The sequence below is a fragment of the Typopeltis vanoorti genome, chromosome 2 (genome assembly GCF_054136105.1).
Source record: "Typopeltis vanoorti isolate ZY-2024b chromosome 2, IOZ_Tvanoo_1.0, whole genome shotgun sequence".
Classification (NCBI taxonomy): domain Eukaryota; kingdom Metazoa; phylum Arthropoda; class Arachnida; order Uropygi; family Thelyphonidae; genus Typopeltis; species Typopeltis vanoorti.
Genome location: NC_143550.1, coordinates 104,500,304 through 104,520,193, shown reverse-complemented (window position 1 = coordinate 104,520,193; position 19,890 = coordinate 104,500,304). Strand labels below are relative to the sequence as shown.

General features: G+C 34.5%; 1 protein-coding gene across 5 annotated transcripts in view; it reads right to left on the bottom strand.

Annotated features, from left to right (window-relative positions):
- LOC150109305 (irregular chiasm C-roughest protein-like) overlaps positions 1-19,890 on the bottom strand; it is a 641,937-nt gene that overhangs the window by 298,270 nt on the left and 323,777 nt on the right. Inside the window, exon 1 of one of the 5 annotated variants that reach the window (XM_090407262.1) lies at positions 19,511-19,617. The exons of the other annotated variants lie outside the window; for them this stretch is intronic. The gene's annotated coding sequence lies outside the window, so the exon portion shown is untranslated. Of the gene's footprint in view, positions 1-19,510; positions 19,618-19,890 lie in introns of those variants that run through there. 5 annotated transcript variants of the gene reach the window in all.

Genomic DNA, 19,890 nt, shown 5'->3' with positions numbered 1-19,890 from the left:
CATCCTTCATTTGCTGATATTCAAATGCCTGTCTGCGGAGAGCGCATCAATAATGAAATTATATCTAAAAAAAAAAAAAAAAAAAAAAACTTCACATACAAAAAAAAAAAAAAAAAGAAAAAGAAAAGAAAACAGTCAAGTGCTGTTTAAGCAGTAGGTAGGCTGTAATTTAAACGTACTACTTTGTTGAATTATTTTTATAACATTTTATGGTAGTTTTTATTTTCGCAATATCATGTTTCTGCTGTTATTGTGTTGCTGAAACTCCACAGGAGAATTGACATTTTCCACGATTAAAACAACACTGCTGGTCGAGTAGTTATAAACTACTCGCCAATTTCCTTTCTAAGTACTAGACTCACTTTAATCTCAATGAGATGTTCTTAAGAGATATCATTTATTATTTATAGGAAACAGATAAACCAAGGAAGATGTTTTTTTAAATCTGTCTTCAGATATTTTACTTCCTCCCTCCCCAACCCCGTTCACTAAATATAGGATGTGATATTATGTCGAATTGTCCGTGACAAACGACTTGACTTTATAATTCGTATGAGATCGCTAACCAACCTCCTGCTGGAAGCCATTATAAATGTTCAAATTTAGCACGCTGTGTGTCCCGTTGAATAATCAACTTGCAACGGAGTTACCGAATCAAATTTGACTCTGAATTTTGTGACTTTCAACATAATGGCTTACTTAAGAGACTCTGTAAACTTCATTTCAAAATCATTGGGTTTGAAATACCCTCTTGATTACTACGGACTAAGACATCTAAAGCTGTGCATGGGTACCGAGAGAACCTTCCCCTGTCCACCCACTCACACAAATTTCTAGAACTGAGGGATACTATTTACCTCATGACCATCATATAGAATCTTGCATTGTCGATTAGGAAAATGAATTACACTGGTAATAACCCCAACTAGTAACTAAAACATTTAAAACTAAGTAATTTTATCATCCAATACCCAAGTTTATGGGATAAGGCTTCAGTAACAACCGATTGTCTCTTGAAATTATTTCAATAGAGTACTTATAAAGGCATCAGGAGACTTAGACTATTAAGGAGACTCTCAACCTAATCAATATAATTAAAATTTCTTATATATTTGATTAAAAAAAAAAGATTGATTTAGAATGTTTAATCCTAGATTTTTTTAATAGTAACCAAATGAAGTGTTTCTATATGTATACACTTCCTATTTGCGCTCAATAAAAATAGAAACATTAAAGAACAAAATACATTTCAGTAGAAGGAACACAACCTCCACACAAAAAATAAATATCAACTAATCTCATACTAATGAACAAGAACGTTTGTGGGTAAATATTAAAGCATCTATAAAGCTTGAATTTTGCGCAACTTTTTTTCTTATTGTCTGTTTAAATTTCACTCTGTCTACTGGTATTCGTGATTATTTACTGGAAAAGCGATTGCAGAGAAAGAAAGAAAGAGATCGTATCTCTGCATTTTATGAAAACAGTTATCATAATCTTCTCTCTCTCGGTGTTCAGTTTCAAGCGATACTGGAGAAGGATGCTAAAACACCCCAAAGCAGTAACCTTGAATAGCATCGTACGATACAAGGGCAGATTTTGTCCTCAAATACCATTAAACTGTGAAAAAATCTGCTTGGTTTTGACCTTGATAGAGAAAGTAGCTTACAGTAATGCGAGGGAGAAAAAAAAATGGGAGGGAAAGGGGAATGGACGAATATCGTGCACAAGACTTTCGACCCCATGAGTCGGAAGCGAGACCTGCTCAGGAAGCGGACCTGACATTCTAAATGAACGCAGCTGGCCTATTTATAGGGCTGCCGGCATGCACGCGACCCATTTCCTGCCACGGCTGAACTTGCATATGGCGGAATTGGGAAATTGAAGTTTAATGTCTTTCCACCCCACCCCGTACTATCCGCTACACGACACTGTAAAAATTCGCCCCTGTTGAGCGAGGGGAAATCTCCAAGTTCCCATACTTTTGAGGATACTTGTTTTCTTCTTCATTAACATCATTACGGATATGTTCTAATTGCTAACGACACGACAGAGAACTCCGAAGTTGCACAACGGGGAAGACGAAGGATCATTTAAAGTTATTTTACCCACCCTGTTTTAAACAGCGGTCGGTAACCTACGACTAGAGTTAACGCTCTAGTTCAGGAGAGAGAGAGAGAGAGAGAGAGAGAGAGTAAACTATGAAGGTTAAAATACAATATTATAAATAATAAAAGTAATAGCAAGGGAAATAAATATTTAAAGCATCGTTAGTCAACTTTCCTAAAATCTCATAAGCATTAAGACTAAGTAACAACTTTTATAAACGTCATTTGATTAAATATTCTGCCTCTAGGATGATACATTTGATGCTTCTGCGCTGGAGAGGAAAACCCTATCCCTCTGCATGAGACTGACCAACCCACCTTTAAGTAAGTCCTTAAACATTCCTTATTGAATTTGAAAAAGTCTTCTCAACCAAAGAATAAAAAGCCATTCTTCTAAATATGAGCATAAGGCAGCTTAGCTAAAATATATTTTATTTCATTATTTTTGATGTGACTCTCACGTACAGTAAGCTGTATATTTATCGTACATTTAGTCCAGCGGGTGAGCCGTTAGATAATCTATAATTCCTGCTCTGTGAGCAAACATGATACTTTTTTTTTTCAAACCACTTCAGGTCTCCAGTAAGCAGGATGGTAGCTGGAAGCGAACATCATCTACACTTTAAGTCCATGCCATAGTGGAATTCGAGTCAGCCTGTTGTCTGGAATGCGGAAATAGTGACACTTGACCTACCAGGGCGCCCTGGTTTCAAATCCCCATTCGACAAACGCACATAATTTCACATAACTTATGGATTACCTTTTATCAATAGTATGAGGATGGTCTGACAAGTTCTCGGTTTCGACCATAGATGACAACACTATCGGCAAGATTTTTTCTCTAAGTTGGTACATCTGTCATAAGCATCTGTGTGAAATTGCAAGTCATTCTATCAAGTAGTTTGTTTTATACAGCTGTCTGAAGCAGAAGTGTTGTATCCCTTGAAATGGATAAAATTGAGTATCGTGCGGTTATAAAATTCTTTCTAAAAGAAGGTTTAACACCAAAAGAAATTCATTCGAAGTTCATAAAAGTTTATGAGCACTCTTCTCCTTCGTTTTCGACAATTAAGAAATGGACTGCCGAGTTTGAAGGCGGGCGTATCAGCTTCGAAGATGATCCACGTGAAGGACGTCCAAAAAGTGTAACAACAGAACTCATTGATCAAGTGCACAATATGGTATTGGATGACCGGCGAGTCAAAGTGTGTGAAATTTCTGAGACTATAGGCATATCAAAAGAACGTGTAGGATATATTTTGCATGAAGGATTGCATATGATAAAGTTTTGCGCAAGATGGGTGCCGCACTTGCTCACACAGATCAAAAACGCAATCGCATGTAAATCTTGGAACTGTGCTTGGAGCGTTTTAACAAGAATAAAACTAGTTTCGTGCATCAATTTATTACTATGGATGAAACTTGTATTCACGATTACACACCAGAATCCGCACAGCAGTCAAAACAGTGGACAGAAACCGGTTTCAGCATCAAAGAAGACAAAGTCAGTTCCATCAGAAGGAAAGGGCATGGCATCGGTGTTTTGGGTGTTATTAATTATCTTGAAAAGGGTAAAACAATAACCGGGGAATATTATTCCGATCTTTTAACCAGACTAGACGAAAAAATTCGTGAGAAAGACCTGGTTTGCAGAAGAAAAAAAATCATCTTACACCAGGACAATGCACCTGCCCACAAAGGTGTTTTGGCAATGAGAAAATTAAGGGATCTGCACTATAAATTGTTGAAACATGCATTCTGTTCCCCAGATTTGACTTTTATCTCTTCCCAAAACTAAAACTTTTCCTTGCTGGTCAGCGTTTTTCTTCGAATCAAGAGGTGATTTCAGCTGTAGAGGGGTATTTTGCAGATCTTACTGAGAACCACTACAGGGACGGGATAATGGCTCTGGAGCATCGCTGGAATAAATGTATTAGTCTTAAGGGAGATTATGTAAAAATAAAAATAATTTTGAAATTATAAATTCGTGTTTTCATTGTTATGCCGAGAACTTTTCAGACCACTCTCGTATGATTGAAACCGATGAACACCTTCCTAAAATTATAATGAAGTGCAGTACCGACCAACTTGTTTATTTTGTATGGGATCTACCTTTCCTACTCCATCCCTTAGGGCGAGTTGAGCCCTCGTAATGAGGGATTAAAGATGTATTTTATGACTGTAGATCCGTATGTGTGAGTGTTCACCGGGCCGGTTTGTCTGTTCTGAGGGACGAAAAACCTGAGTTTCCGAGTGAAAAAAAAAAAAAAAATCCTCTAAATCCCGTATGAGACTGGCTCACTTTTAATCGAACGAGAGCAGATAACGGTCCCTCATGTCTTGGACTGGAATCGAACTTAGGTCTTTCCAACCATACGGCTTCGTCTTGGACTGGAATCGAACTTAGGTCTTTCCAACCATACGGCTTCGTCTATACTGACTTGAGCTACGGAGACTCTACTAGCTCATTATGAGGTTGTCTAAGCATGTTAACTATTTATGACAGTCTGGTTTCAATGGCACAAAAAGCCACACTAATATAAAGTATTATTATTCAAAAGATCCACGAATTCAACGCAGTATTATTATTATTACTTTTCTTTTAATTCTTCACGAACAATCCCAAGAGTTTTTCACCGAGCGCTGTTTGGTTTAAAAGCTAGAAAATCAATCCACTTCAAAAAGTTAGTAAGTTCGCTTTAACACGGTTACGATACGGGTCTGGAGGTTGTCTTGGTTATTAGGACAGACAAATGATGCAGTGGACTAGAATCACCTGACATGGGAGGACAATACCATTCAGATACTAGAACTCAATCACAACACACACACACACATCGAGTGTAAATAACAAAATGGCTGATCACACGCGTTATCAATTAGCGTGCTGCCAGAGAAGAAAAGGTGGAGGGGAATCGAATATAAAAGATTATAGATATCGATCAGAAATAAAGAAGTGGCTATTAGGTTGTGGCCGACAAACGCTCGCACCAATAAAATCACGGTTATCTTTCACTGGTGTGAGAAAACCATATGGCTGCCGATGCACGGGTAAGCTGGTAGCGATCAATATTGGCTCCATTGTCAGTTACAAATGCTAGTGTTTTGTTTCTTTGGGTGTCTTTCTTTTTTGCTTTCCATCGCACGTGTAAGGAAAACTGCTTGATTAAATAGCGCATAATACTGGCCACGTTACAGTAATTAACAAGCCGAAGTGAAATTTCTCGCAACAGTAATCCTAAAAAAATTTTTTTTTAAAAATCAATATTGCTACAACTGTCTGTTGTTTACTGGTACCGCTTGTGCCAGAGATTTTTCCTTTTAATAACTTCAAGTCACGTTCGATTTTATCTTTAATTTACAATCCTATTATCTCTTTATCTATCTTTGCCGTTCGCTAACTGCCACTATTTCTATTTCTTTATATATATATATATATATATTGTTTTAAATGGAGATCACGTGTTTCGTTTGGAATCTACTGGAAGGGAATGGTCTAAATCTTTCTATAATTATTGATAAGTGTATTAATGATGGACTTATCGATCTATAATTCTCTCTTTCTTTTTGTATAATACGCAACTCTGTACTACTTGAACTAACCGAATTCTGTCTATGGAAGTGATAAAAGTAATCTTTAATCTTCAATGTCGAGAATTTTCATGGTCCTATCTTCTAAGTTACACTTGATGATGATGGTGGTGGTGTGTGTGTGTGTGTGTGTGTGTGATGACAATGGGGACGATTTTCAGATTTTCTCAGGTTCTTCATTGCAACTTTTATAAATTTCTCCTTTGTATGTTTAATATTTTTGACAGTAAATACTGCATAAAATTTAACAAGAAATGTATTAAACAACTAAAGTTAACTCTAAATAAATGTACCATTAAGTTAAATTAAATGAAATTAATTTAAAATATTAGAATAATATAATTAAATTAATAAAATAAAATTAATTAAGATATTAAAATATTGAATTAAAATTAATTAAAATATTAAATTAAAAATTAAACATTTAAATGAATAAACTTAAAAAATATATAATTGAATGAGTCAATTAAAACTAATTTAATTTAATTGACAATTTTAACAATAAATAAATTATAATAATCAATAAATATTATTATTATTTATATAATAATAATATAATATTATTTATAAGATTTATAAATAAATTATAAGAATCTAAAATTTCCTCGAGAGAGAATTTTAGATTATTTTCATCTAGGTTGTCACAAAAAGTTTAAAAACATCCCCGCATAATTTTTTTTTTTTTTTTTTTAAATTTCGGGATAAATTTCTGTGTACGTGAGTTGGTTTCTTTCAATATATTTCTCCATATATAAAGTTTTACTCCATAGTTTGAGATGAATATGTTAATTATACATTTCAAATTGAAATACGTTAATTATTTATAACAATTTGTAATATGTTAATTATTTATATAAATTTAAAACATAAATTATTTTAAAATTGAAAATAATATATTAATAAATTTTCTTTTAGCTATTTGTATGTAAATTAAAGCTTTTAAGAAAATAAAAAAATTCATACACCATTTAGTAAACTATATACTCCAATAATATAATTCACAACGTACTTGTAAATAAATAATTTACGCTGATGACACAGCGATATTGGCCAGATCATTAAAGCCTCACTTAGTCATCAAGAAACTGCAAGAAAACCTACTGCAAATAGAGCAATATTTTGCCAAATGGCGTCTCCAGGTGAATCCTCAGAAGAGCGTAGCCGTCTTATTCTCTAGAAGATCAGTGCTTCCCAAAGAAGATATTCTCCTCTTTAACACAAAAATTCAGTGGAAAACAGAGATCAAGTACCTTGGTGTAGTAATGGACAGTAAACTGACTTTCAACTCCCATATCAAGACTCTCTGTGCAAACACATCCAAAACCATAGCCCAGCTCTATCCGCTAATAAACAGAAACAGCAAAACTGAGCACCAGAATCAAACTTCTCATATACAAACTGATGGTTCGTCCAATACTCACTTATGCCTCACCGGCCTGGAGCCATACTTCAAACTCAAATATCATTAAATTACAACGCATTCAGAACAAGTGTCTTAGAATGATCCTGGGCGCTCCATGGTTCATCCGAACTGTCCAACTGCACCGCGACACGGAGGTCCCCTATATTTACACCTTCATGCGGACTATAGCAACCAAATTCTTTTCAAAGGCAACTGTGCATCCTAACAGACTGATCCAACTGGCCGCTGACTATGATGCAACGGACTATTCTAAGCACAAAAGACCTAAAGCCATCCTAAACCCCCTCACTGAGGATTAATCTCCTAGCCCAATCAGGGCGAGCAATATAGCTCATAAACTCTTTCTACTCACAGTCTCTGTTAAGATAGCCGGGAATATGAAAAGCTTTTGCTTCACCCGTTAAGCCAGTAATGTTACTAGTGTTACTAGTAAATAAATAATTTTATAATTTTAGGGATTAATCCAGACCCATGGAGGATAATGGATGGCAATGCTGTAGCCAATGAAGTTCTAACTGAGGCTCGGCTATTGCTGTTACCCTCCTGCCATGATCAGGGCCTTAATAGCTCAATAACACCTTATCCCTACACTGTCTTCTACAGATAACGGGGAAGATGAAAAGCATTCTTGCTTCGTCCCTTTAAGCCAGTCCTTATATTATATTATATATAAATAATTTTAATCGTGCCAGCTTGTTTAGGTATTTATCCATTATTATTATATGATTTTTTAAAATAGTTCATGTTGAATTTCTGTTTGGAAAGGACGGAAACTAAAGTATTTGTACGTTGGGTTGGTTAAGAGTTAAAAACTCCTCCGAACCCAAGAAATGAAACTTTTATAGAACGTATAAGACCTCGAATAAGTAGGGTAGTAATCTTACACCAGAAATTGAAGCCTATCCCACATAAGGATATTCAAAAACATTCATTCCCAAATAGTAGGCTTCAAGCTTAAAATCTATTTATAGGCTCGAGAGTGGTGTAAAAACTATCCACTCAGCCATTCAGGTAAGTTATCAGCATTTTAAATATTTTCATTTGATGCTACAAAATGCTGCGTTTCTTTCATGAAAGATTCAAATTATTCCAGGTATCTTCTTCAGTCATTGTGTCACATTTTGGTAAGCCTCCTTAAAAGGTAATATTATTTAAGGATGATCACTAAAGCATGCAAAATTGTTCTATTTCGTTTTTTTTTAAATATATCGCCATCGTCAGTTGAATTTAAAGATAAATTATATTCATGCAGTACCACTTGAAAAAATTGTGTGTGTGTGTGTGTGTGTGTGTGTGTGTGTGTGTGTGTGTGTGTGTGTGTGTGTGTGTGTGTGTGTGTGTGTGTGTGTGTGTGTGTGTGTGTGTGTGTGTGTGTGTCCATACTTTATCCATCAATCCGAGACCAAAGTATGGCAAGTATGTCTCCTACTTACTTTGAAGACTGTTCTACATTAGTCTCCTATGAGTTTTTTTTTTATTTTCGGAACAGTTTTCCATAAATATATATTCGATATTAATAAAGTCGACATGTTAGCAATGCAGAACTGCTCAAAGTTAGATATCATTCATTGATTATTGTATAATTCCCTTTATTACCGGAGAATTCTCCAAACCAGTGGCTATACCCAAGTCGTTGGCCTATTTTTAAAAATTTATTGCGGGCAGTTTAGGAAACCACACAATAATTTCAGTAACCGGTTCTTTTTTTTTTTTTTTTTTTTTTTGTATGTTTGCCAAAGTTCAGCAATACGTTGTTGGGTTCTTTCCTGCACACCGATGTCATTTTACAACTATCACGAGACACCCATCACCACTCCTCCCAATGGCATCACTCTAAGCAGACCACATCGCCCGCTTTGCTCTTTCACCGCGGTACTACTTTCCAATAAACCGACTGGCCACCCATTCTAACGCTATGACAAAATTCCTGAGCAGATTCCAAATGTCGACATCACTTGTAGTCAGTAGGAATTGAGCGACGAAATCACGTGATCTACCAGGTTCGCCCGCAAAACTCATTGGCTACTGGTAGTAAGCCCAAAAACTCCCCTAAACGGAAGAAATTCTTTTACTGATGAAAATCGCAGAGTTTTGAAAACAGAATGTTCATCAGAATTTATATATTCGAGAGAAAAAAAAAATCAGAGTACGCATTCTCTTTCATAGGCCTATATTACATATAATATTAAACCAAAGCAGTCGCTAACGACAAAGCTCAAATAAAATATATTTTTAAATAAGATACCACGAAATTATTATTAATAATTTCAGTAATGTTTATTGAAGATGAATTTTATTAGCATTCGATGATCATTAAAAATTATTCAGTGTAACGTTAACGGATGAAAAACGATCTCTTCTATAACTAAATATCCATCTCATCTTCAACTGATGAGTCCTGATTCCTTGAGTCCTAAACAGAATTCGAATCCAGGTCTTTCTAACCATAGGACATCGTAGATAATGACTATAAGAAGAAGGCACCCAGATTTAAAACAAAAAAAAAAATGCATAAAATGGTTAACTATTTATATCTCTTTCCAATTTTGCCTTCTATCGATCTGTCTAGTGCATGTGATTTATCTGAATGTGATCTAACTATTGTAAAATAATGTCCTCCTATACCTTCGCCAATATCCTGAATTTGTTAAGACGAGTACTGGTTCACCTTAAAGACCGTCTCTTACCCTAGAGTCCGGTATGGTGGCTATACCGGAACAAGAGTTACTTCTCCAATTTCTCCATTTCAACATACCTTGTTTGCCATTTACTTAAAAACTCTTTTAAATGAATCGCCTTGAGTAGATATTCATTAAACTGGAAGTTGTTATTCGGTGCTCTTTCGCTCCTAAGTTACATCGAGTTGAAGGCTCCTTTTAGAGAAGATTTCTCCCTTTAGGAGAAATCTTCTTTACGTTGGAGTCAGTAACTCTGTGACTATGTACTTAGATTAAGTTGGATAAATTAATGACTAATTCGCTTTCAGGAAAGTGAAGAACTCGTTCATGATGAATACATTCAAACACTCCACAAAAGATGTTCTTTTATTGCCTAATATTCAAGCACCAGGGACTTCGTGTGATATTTCTTTCTTTCGAGAAATGACACCGAGTTATAAGCATTCAATAGAATGCCGCTGTCGTTCGTTATCTAATCTCCGTAGAATCCTCCCACTCCTCCCCCCGCTCTGCTCAAAATGGATAAATTTTGAACTCTTAAGTGAGCAGCTATCCTAAAAAAATACATTAGCTACAACTTTTTGTGAACATTTTATCTCTATGCAGAAATAGTAAATTCTGTACAAGGCTAGAAGAAAAAAGCAATGGCACTTCTCCCATAAATCATCGGATAATGTGAGAATGTTACGTGGTGATGATGACTACAATGCTGTAATATGTTTCAGTTATACTGCACAGCGATGACTTAGATGAGTAAAAATAGTGGTTGTTCATCAGTGAGTGTTCTTCTTCGGCATGATTTCTGAAGAGTAGAGTATAATGATCGATACACAATACCACTGCTTGTATACTGAGCATCATCTACGACCTAAATCACAAACAGAAACAATTAGCCTATTAGGTGGCATGATAATGCCTTAAGTCACAGAGGGAATTTTTTTTTCTCCCATAAGTTCCGGTAGCTTTGACCTCTTCAAATGTGTTTTAAACAAAATCTAGCCATTTTACGCCATCTTACATCTGTGTCTTGCGAACATTCAAAATCACCACAATTTAAAAAAAAATCTTATCCTCACGGCAAATGATTACGATAAAGGAATATAATGTGCAAAACATGGAAATAACCCTTGTTGCAGCAACTTTTTAACTCTAATCTTGTGCAAGCAGCTAATCTCTGGTACCAACTATAATTTGTTATATCTCCCCAAACTACGTTCACTTTGAAATATTTATAGAAATACGTCTTGTTTGGAATAAAAATATATTCGGAGATATCTTAATTTTTGATGCAAAGAGGCATATAAAAAAGAAAACCAAACCAACATCATATCAATGATAAATCACCGCACATAAATGTATACACAGAAATTCGTATCTCCTTTGAGTAACATTTGTTATGTTTCACAGAAGGGTAATTTTTAACAAAACTTTCTGAAGTTTTGTTTAAGGAGACTTTATTTTATTATTTATTTATTTGTTTGTTCGTTCGTTCGTATTCTTAGAACCGCTGTTGGACTTTACGACAGCTAAACAAGCATAAATATGATATACACCAGGAAAATAATAATAATAATAATTAGCGATTGTGTCTGATAGGCACTTGAACTTACCTTATGCAACAAACTCTTGGAGACTAGAAAGGAAAAGAAAGAAAGAAAGAAACGGATAAATAGAATACAAGCAATGGAAATAAAAATTTCAATGACAATATTGAGCCTCCGTAGCTCAGTTAGTATGGACGAAGCCCTTTGGTCGGTAAGACCTGAGTTCGATTCCCGTCAGTGATGTGAGGAACTTTTATCTGGTCTGTCTATTTCGACTAAAGGTGAGTTAGCCGGTCTCATACGGGGGTAGAGTTTTTTCACTGGAAACTCGGGTTTTTCGACCCCAGAACAGGCAAACCGGTCCGGTGAACACACACACGGATTATAGTCATGAATACATCCCAGCCATATGCCGGTCCTGAGCCCGGATAAAATTGGGGGGTTGGGGAAAGAACGTGACTAAAAATCTCACCAGGAGTACTTTGTGGGCAATGCCTACAAAGTCACCTACGGTCGGAAACGACTGAAAGGGAAAATCAGATCAGATGACAATATTGGCAAAAACAAGGAAAGAGAATAACAAATTAGGACATTAGACATGTTGTAGGACTACTGAAGAAATGATAGTAAACCCTGGCTTGAAATGGTTTTAAATATTTAATGAGAATAGGTTTGGAAAGAAAACCAATTAGCATGCATGAAGTGAAAATTGACGGGGAAAGGGTCACGAGAAAAGCCACAAAGAAGGTGGAGAAGTTGGAAAAGAGCTAGAACATTGTTCAAGAAGAAAGATTATGGGAGGGTGGAAAGAAATGGAACGATTTGATAGACTTGGCCAGACAGTTTCTGTTGGGACAATTATGAAGTGGGAAGGTGATTCCTTTTTAAGTTTTTTTTTTTTCTAGTGAATTTGGTGTGATGCAGTCTAGCTGACCAAAGCAAAATATTTAGTTTCTTTTATTTAACAAGTAAATTTTAAAATAATTTCGCAACATTTCCATGTCAGTGTGGTAATCAAGAGAGAGAGAGAGAGTGTGTGCATCGAGTCATTTTACAAATACCATAAATGTTGTTGCAATTCGTATTAGAATCCAATAAGATGGCATAACTCAGTTAGGGGCAAGTCAGTCAACTAATAAATATAGAATCGCATTCGATCGAGATACAGACTTCTATCCCTCTCATTTTCAGATCTCGCATACTTGACACTTACTTGTGGGTTATACTAAAACGTAGCATAAAACCTACGGCGTTTAGTGGGTGAGCAACTGAAGTATTTGTGTGAAAATATAAGTTACGGTTCTTTATAATCGACCTTCAGCGTGCTAATATGCAATTACGTCGTTAAGAGTTTTAAAAAAAAAAGGCAACAGCCTATTGCGAAAATGTCATCGCCTATCACCTATTTTATTCGTGTGTACGTAATTTACATGAAGAAATAATATAAAGGTGACTACGTGAAAGACATTCAGTTGCCTAACTGCATATATGGGCACGCTATATACTCAAGCAGAATCTTTTGTTGTCATGGAAACGTTACGTCACACCTGCTTTATTCTTAACAAAGAAACCAATTTCATATTATACGCAGATATCATAGCCGTATGTGACAGAGGAAAGGAGCGGTTGAAAATACAAAAAAAAAAAAAATGTTTCAAATCTACCCGAGTCATGAATATCATGAACGATAGATGGTGAGCACGTAATTAATGAAGTTATTAGATTAAATTAGTAATAAATTATTTCTTTTAATTATTAATACGGTCCACTTTATTTGGGGGCATCAAGTATAAACCATATATGGATGTACACCAGCACTACAAAGCCTTTAGAACTTGAAACGCTTCGTGATGGGCATTTCCTGAGGCCAAGCAGGGGAATATATTAATCAAATTACCGGTAATTCTAGTATAATCTGATTAAAGTTTCGCCTCTCTCTCACACACACACCGCGGGAGATTGCATCTCGAATAGTAAATAAGGTGATGAAACTAGGCGAGCGTGTTTACCCATATAATTTGATTACGTTTTGCTGTGAACACAGTTGTGGGGAACACAAATACAATCACACCTTCATTCCACTGCACGCGGCTTGTCAACGATCTGACAAGACAACTGTATTGTAAACATTTCATTACAGCCTATTTATTAAGGGGGCCCATTGTACAAACCTGCCAACCTGTCCCGTAACCAACAAATTGAATTGTGTCTTCGTCCTTCTTTTTGGACAGGTGGCTTTTATTTTTAAGGGTGAGGGGGGGATGACATCGCTTATTTTTCACACAAAAGGAATAAATAATGAAATACAAAGACGTGCTCAATTCGATTAAGCTTTTAGTTAAGATGGGATCCTATGGAATTTCTCCCTAAATTCTTGGATGTGCTTATCTTTTGTGAATGGGGACTCTTTATTGTGAACCCAGATTGTCATCATATCGCTTCTCACAGGACTACAGTATGTGATGATCAATTAGAAATCCCCCCCGGAAGAATACTTTGTGTGTTTGTTTCTATGCTTGTTTACAAACACGTGTGCACCAAGTCGATGTTCTTTCAACCTTGGGGAATTCCTCCAGTAATTCCAATTGGCAATTGTATTCGATATATTTGTCGTGATTCTAATACATAATTAAATCTTATTCCTTTAAATGGAAGTTCAAATTTAAGAAATAAAGGAAAAAAAACCCTGAGAACTAAATCAGATAACATCATGGTGTACAGATAAATTATAAAGGTGGAAAACGAGTTTGTCCCCCTAAGGAAGTTATACAATTCGGAGCTTTATAATATCTTTATGAGTCGCAAAAATTTTTGTCACAAATAGATTCAGTCAATCACTGACACTTTTTTTTTTTTTTTTTGCACTTGATATTTTTTCGACAACATTTTGTGGAAATCTGTGGCACACACGGAGACAACAATCTAAACCAAATATTGTCACTGTGCCTTTTAACTGCCACCTGGTCTCTACTGATCAACGACAATCAAAGAGTGCATGCAATTATTTTGAATCCTAGACAACCTACTAGCGCCTATTAAGCATGCTCTTTCAACCACACGTTTTCGCAGATGTTACAAATATTATACTTTTAAAAATAATTCAAAACCATGTCTTCGAATGCATATTAATTGCCCTTTATACATAATGTGTAGCCAGTGTTACACGTTGTGTTTGAAACTATGATATCCACTTGAATGCAATCCGAGAAGGAATGTTTACTTTGATTCTGAAGATTGCGAAATTCATATAAAACACTTTGCGATAATAATTTTTATAATAAGAAACGACAGACATCCAACTAGTTGTGTTCACATTTTTTCAATTATTTTTGGCACGATTTTAAAAGCTAGTGTACGAAATAATTATAAGTACTGTATATAAATTGTTTCATTTGCATCTTACTGACGAAAGGTTATAAACCTATCATGCATTAATATCAAGTATCGTCCAAAGTTTTATATTATTAATAAAAGGGTTATTAAATATTTAGGTAAGCGTAATACGATTGAGGAATGTAATCGCTTATTAATATTAATTCCACGTGAACAATAGAGATCTAATAATTAATTAATCTACCCTTTCGTTTATATTTTTCCATACTTATAACATTATTATGTTCTAGTAATTTCATTGGCAATAATAAACTAATGCTCATAACTTGATTGTATTCAAATGTTCTAATAATCTGTTTGTACTAGGATTTTTTTTTTCTGAGATAAAAATTTTCAATAATCTGTTTGTCCAAGTTTCTTTTTTGTTGAGATAAAAATTTTCAACAACACGATTTATTTATTTATTTTAAATTTTGGGGTTTACAAGTTTAACAAGCTGAGCTCTGGCTACATGTGGATATTTTTTGTGCATTTGTAAAAAATAAATTAAATTAAATTAAATTAAGAGTTTCGTTGAGAATAATCTCGGATCTAACACAACACAACGAGTTAAGAAATAACAAGAAAAAAGATAAACACACATGTGAAACAAGAACTGCTTCACTTCGTGAACAAACATTGTGGCTAAAGAATTCTACAAGAAAACGTTTACCAAGCATCTACAAAACTTTCTTGAATTAATATAAGTAAATTTATGTTACTAAAAATCATAATGTAATAGTAATGAAATAGCGAAATCTAATTTTCTTATGTTTCATTTAATAAATTATAAATACACCTCACGCTTTTAATTATAAATTTTTCTTAATAGAAAGAATAAACGATTGCATTTAATTAATCACGACTGATATCTTTCTAATTTACCTAAACTTTCCCATACATTTTCAGTTCAGATAAACATTGGTTGTCTGTTAATCTTTCTTCTTTTAAAGCCCACGCTCTCGTGGTTATTTGTAACAGAGGGAAAGATATATATGAAACTTGCTTAATGAAATAAAGGAAAAATTCCTTTTAATATGCATTTCCGAAAATAAACACACCAAACTCCGCCTCTCTTAGCTTGCTAACGGATGGGAAGATCATTAAAAATAAAGGATGTAACTATAAAAATAACAGCATTAAATTTTCTAACAGATACACGTTATTCTTGTACTTGAGATGAATAGAATAATATTAAAACACACTTTTTTTTTTAAGTCAGTAAGTGAAAAATCAAACAGACCGTTAATGTCAATACAGGGTATCTAAACAAACGCATTGAACGTAAACAACTAAACATAAAATCACAGCGAAGTCATTTGGATGATACTTAAAACAGCCTAAACATCTGGAATGCGTGAGTCAGTGATGAGTAGTTCCAGGAGGGTGCATGACAAACGAGATGGGTTACTCTTAACTTCAGGAAAGGGAGGGGAAAGAGAGAGAGATTTGTTTTCTACCTGGGGTGCAGTGAAAACAGGGATTCTTTAATTGTGGAACAGTCCTCTCCTAGATTGGGAGAGTTCTTTTTTTTTTCCCATTGACCAATTTAACAGCACATTATTGGGTGATCGTCTTTCGTTCATTTTAACTCATTTGGAGGGATGCATGCAAATTTATACATAGATACTAGGCTTTCGAAGTGTTAAAATATTTTTTTTTTTTTTAAAGAATATTTGGGGCAGCACAAGTGCACTCGAATATAGAATATTTGAAAGTAGTAGAAAGTAGTAGTGAGCATCTTACTACTGAGCTATTAAAAGCGAGTTCTGTTGTTGCCGTCAAACATTACGATATTTCCACCTAAGGCATTAAACCAATTCTTCTTTTTTTTTTTTTTTCAATTTCATGATTGGTTTTATATATTTGGTGATCAGAGTTGTATCTCAATTACCATTGAGATACACTTTGATATATGCAAAAACGTTCACTTCAAAGCAAAAATTTAAAAATTAAAGCCAGACCTCATGGACCTTTTGAAAAACTCGACACGAAAACGCTTTCGTGTTTTAATTGTAATTTTTTTGAAAAAAATGTATATTTTATAACGAAATTATTTTTTATTTTTATATTTATTTAAATATTAAAGTTATTAATTACAAATATGTTTTATAATTATTTGTCTGGCGAGCCCCTAATACAACTGAGAAAGAAAAATATAGATTGCATTACTAGTTTCGTAAATCTTGTTGTGTACATGTTTTTTCCTTCAACCTTATGGTTGGTGGGGTACCAATATGCAACTTTACTAGGGAATATTAATTATGGTACAAATTGGTTTCCCGTGCCCTACAGTAAATATTTGTCTGTAGATGTATTCACGGGACGACCGGTTTGCCTGTTTTGAGGGGTGAAAAACTCGAGTTTCCGGGAGGAAAAAATCCCTCACCTCCGTATAAGACCGGCTAACTCATTTAGTAGAAAAGACCTCATAAAGGTTCCTCGAGTCATGGACAGGAATCGAACCCAGGTCTTTTGGATCAAAAGGCGTCATCTATATCGAGTGAGCTACGGAGCCTCGTTGTGTACATCTTCAGGTTATTTTTTTTAAATACAAAAAATATTTATTGTATTTAAAATACAATGAATTCATTTCATAACATGAATTCAAGTCATGAAAACCTCAACTCAATTTTTATAATTACTAAAGGGAGAGCGAAAAGAAGCGCATGCGCCCTTCTTTGAAATTATAGGCTGCTTCTCTCCACAATAGCTGTTCACTTTATGCAAATTATCATTCTTCCATTCAGATATTTTCATTCCACAAAACAGACAAATCGACCCAAAGCACAAGCAATTAACAGATATAAGAGAGAGAGCTGCGTTGAGCTTTAGTTGCTTAACCCATAATTCCAGAACAACCCAATCCATCCATTTATTCAGGTACTAGGTTAAATAATTCGGCTTCATCAACCATATTTCTAAAATGTGCCTAATCGTACCTCCATAGGCCTGAAAAAAAGAAAAAATCTGGAGAGGAAAACGTGTGATTATTGCTATTTAATCTTCTGAAGGCAGTACCGCCATGATACATTCAAAAGGATGTTGCATTATTCACCCTACGAAAAGAACAAGACAAGGAAAGCCCTTAGAATGTCATATTGGACTTCTTATACGGGCTCTGCAACTGGATATAAATTAGTTGGTCTCACATGGAAATAACAGAATCTTTTCAATCCGAAAGTTCTTGTTTTTTTTTTGTTTTTTTTTGCAAAAAAAAAAAATAATAATAATAAATCAAAATTTTATAACTAATAGGTAGTTTGCTGAAGAAATATCTATTAAGGTCTGCGCCAAATAACTTTTGATTGTGTTAAGCGAGGGTAAGAAAGGGGAGGGAGTGAATAAAGAAACAGCCATAGCAGTTATAGGACATGACATGCACCATTGCATTAGTTAAACATGCTGACAAAAATTACAAAACGCACTAAGGTTTTAATGTGTTGGCAATTGCATTTCGTTCACGCATGCGTATAACAAATAAATTTGTGCTTTGAGGCAGACCTTTATTTCATAAGTCCGGCTTGAAAACGCCAATAGACAGAGTTTTAAAAGGCAGAAATTTGCATACGACAATTCTCCAGTGTAACTTCAATGTAAACTCCCTCATTTGGAGAGAGAGAGGAAAGAAGAAAAAGAGAGAGCGTATATAATCCGTTTACCCCTGTTTTTGTCAAATTTTGTCGTCCGCAAGCATTTCTGTCAGAATATTTCCATCTAAACATGCAAATATCACTGTTGGCTTCTCTCTTGAGACTTCATTAACTTTTTTTTTCAGCCTTCTATTTATTCTATTCTTTTCTTTCCTCTCCGTCTCCTCCTTTTAAATCTTCCATTAATATTTTCGCTCACTTTTCTTTCGTTTGCCTTTCTTCTAAACGTAAAAGGAAGTAGGTAGTATTTTTTTTTATTATTTATTCGCACTGGAATGCATTAAAGAGGATTTAGAAAGTGCAATAAGATTTGAAGGGCCAAACTAAGAGTGAGTGATTGAGAAAGAGAACAACAAAATGACGGGGGGGGGGGAATAAAGGCAAAAAAAAATTAAATAATCTATTAATTCTGCCAAGAGTTTCTGAATTTTAAACATGAAAAGCGTTTACATCAAAAGCGTGTGGTCTTTATGGAAGATCAAAGTTATTTTGTGATGTTTGACTAAAGCAAGAGGCACATTTTTTTTTTAACAATTTCAGTTAATTATAAAATAGGACACATACACTACGTTTCCAAAATCAAGGATGCAAAATTAAGTTGGCTATAAATGGAATAACACCATTGAAATTCTGACGTTATATTATTAAAATCCTAACATAACTATTCCCTTAAAAATCTAACCTAGTTCATGCTTCTATTTTTAAAAAATGAAGTTCTTAGTCTACACATAAAGAACACACATTGTTTATGACACTAAAATTTCAAGAGAAAATCGAACTGTTGTTTACTTTGGTAGGCCCAAGTAGAAGCGTTGCCCTTTATTTGTAAACAAACAACAGCTGTGGTGAAAGAGTGCAACGTCAAGCAAGATATTGGCAGATAAATCATTCCTATGATGAATTTGTTGGCGATCAGTAAAAGCAAGTGAATTTTATTACGTGTCACGCCACCTGGTGACTTATCTTTCATAGTTAGTTTTGTTTGGAAAGAACAAAAACAAACAAAAAAAAAATCGGTACTTGTTATATCATCTTAACAATCCATCCAAGTGGAGTCGTTAAGAGAAGTTACAGGAAAACAGAACTTGCTGCAAAATAACAGACAAAATTAATAAGTATTTATTTTAATTATGGGACATACCCGTGGTAATTTATCCAATAAAGTAGCATTTATCGCTAATTTGTGAGTGAGGAATCTTTATATAGAGATGACAGGAATGTCTATATGGACTTTCTCAGTTAAAGATGTGGTTTTGGTAATCTTTCTGCTTTCATTCTTTGAACGTGTTCCATCCATCTATGTTTATATTTTTTAATTTTTTGTATTACTGATTCTTGGTTTAATTCTTTCATAATATCTTCGTTTCTTTTGTGATAAAATAGGGTATACTTTGCAGTTTTTCTCATAAACTTCATTTCTGCTGTTGTTAATCTTTGTCTTTTTGTTTTATTGTCCAGATTTCGCTTCCATACATTAAGACCGGTAGGGCTAATGTATTATATACTTTTAGCCTGGTTTGT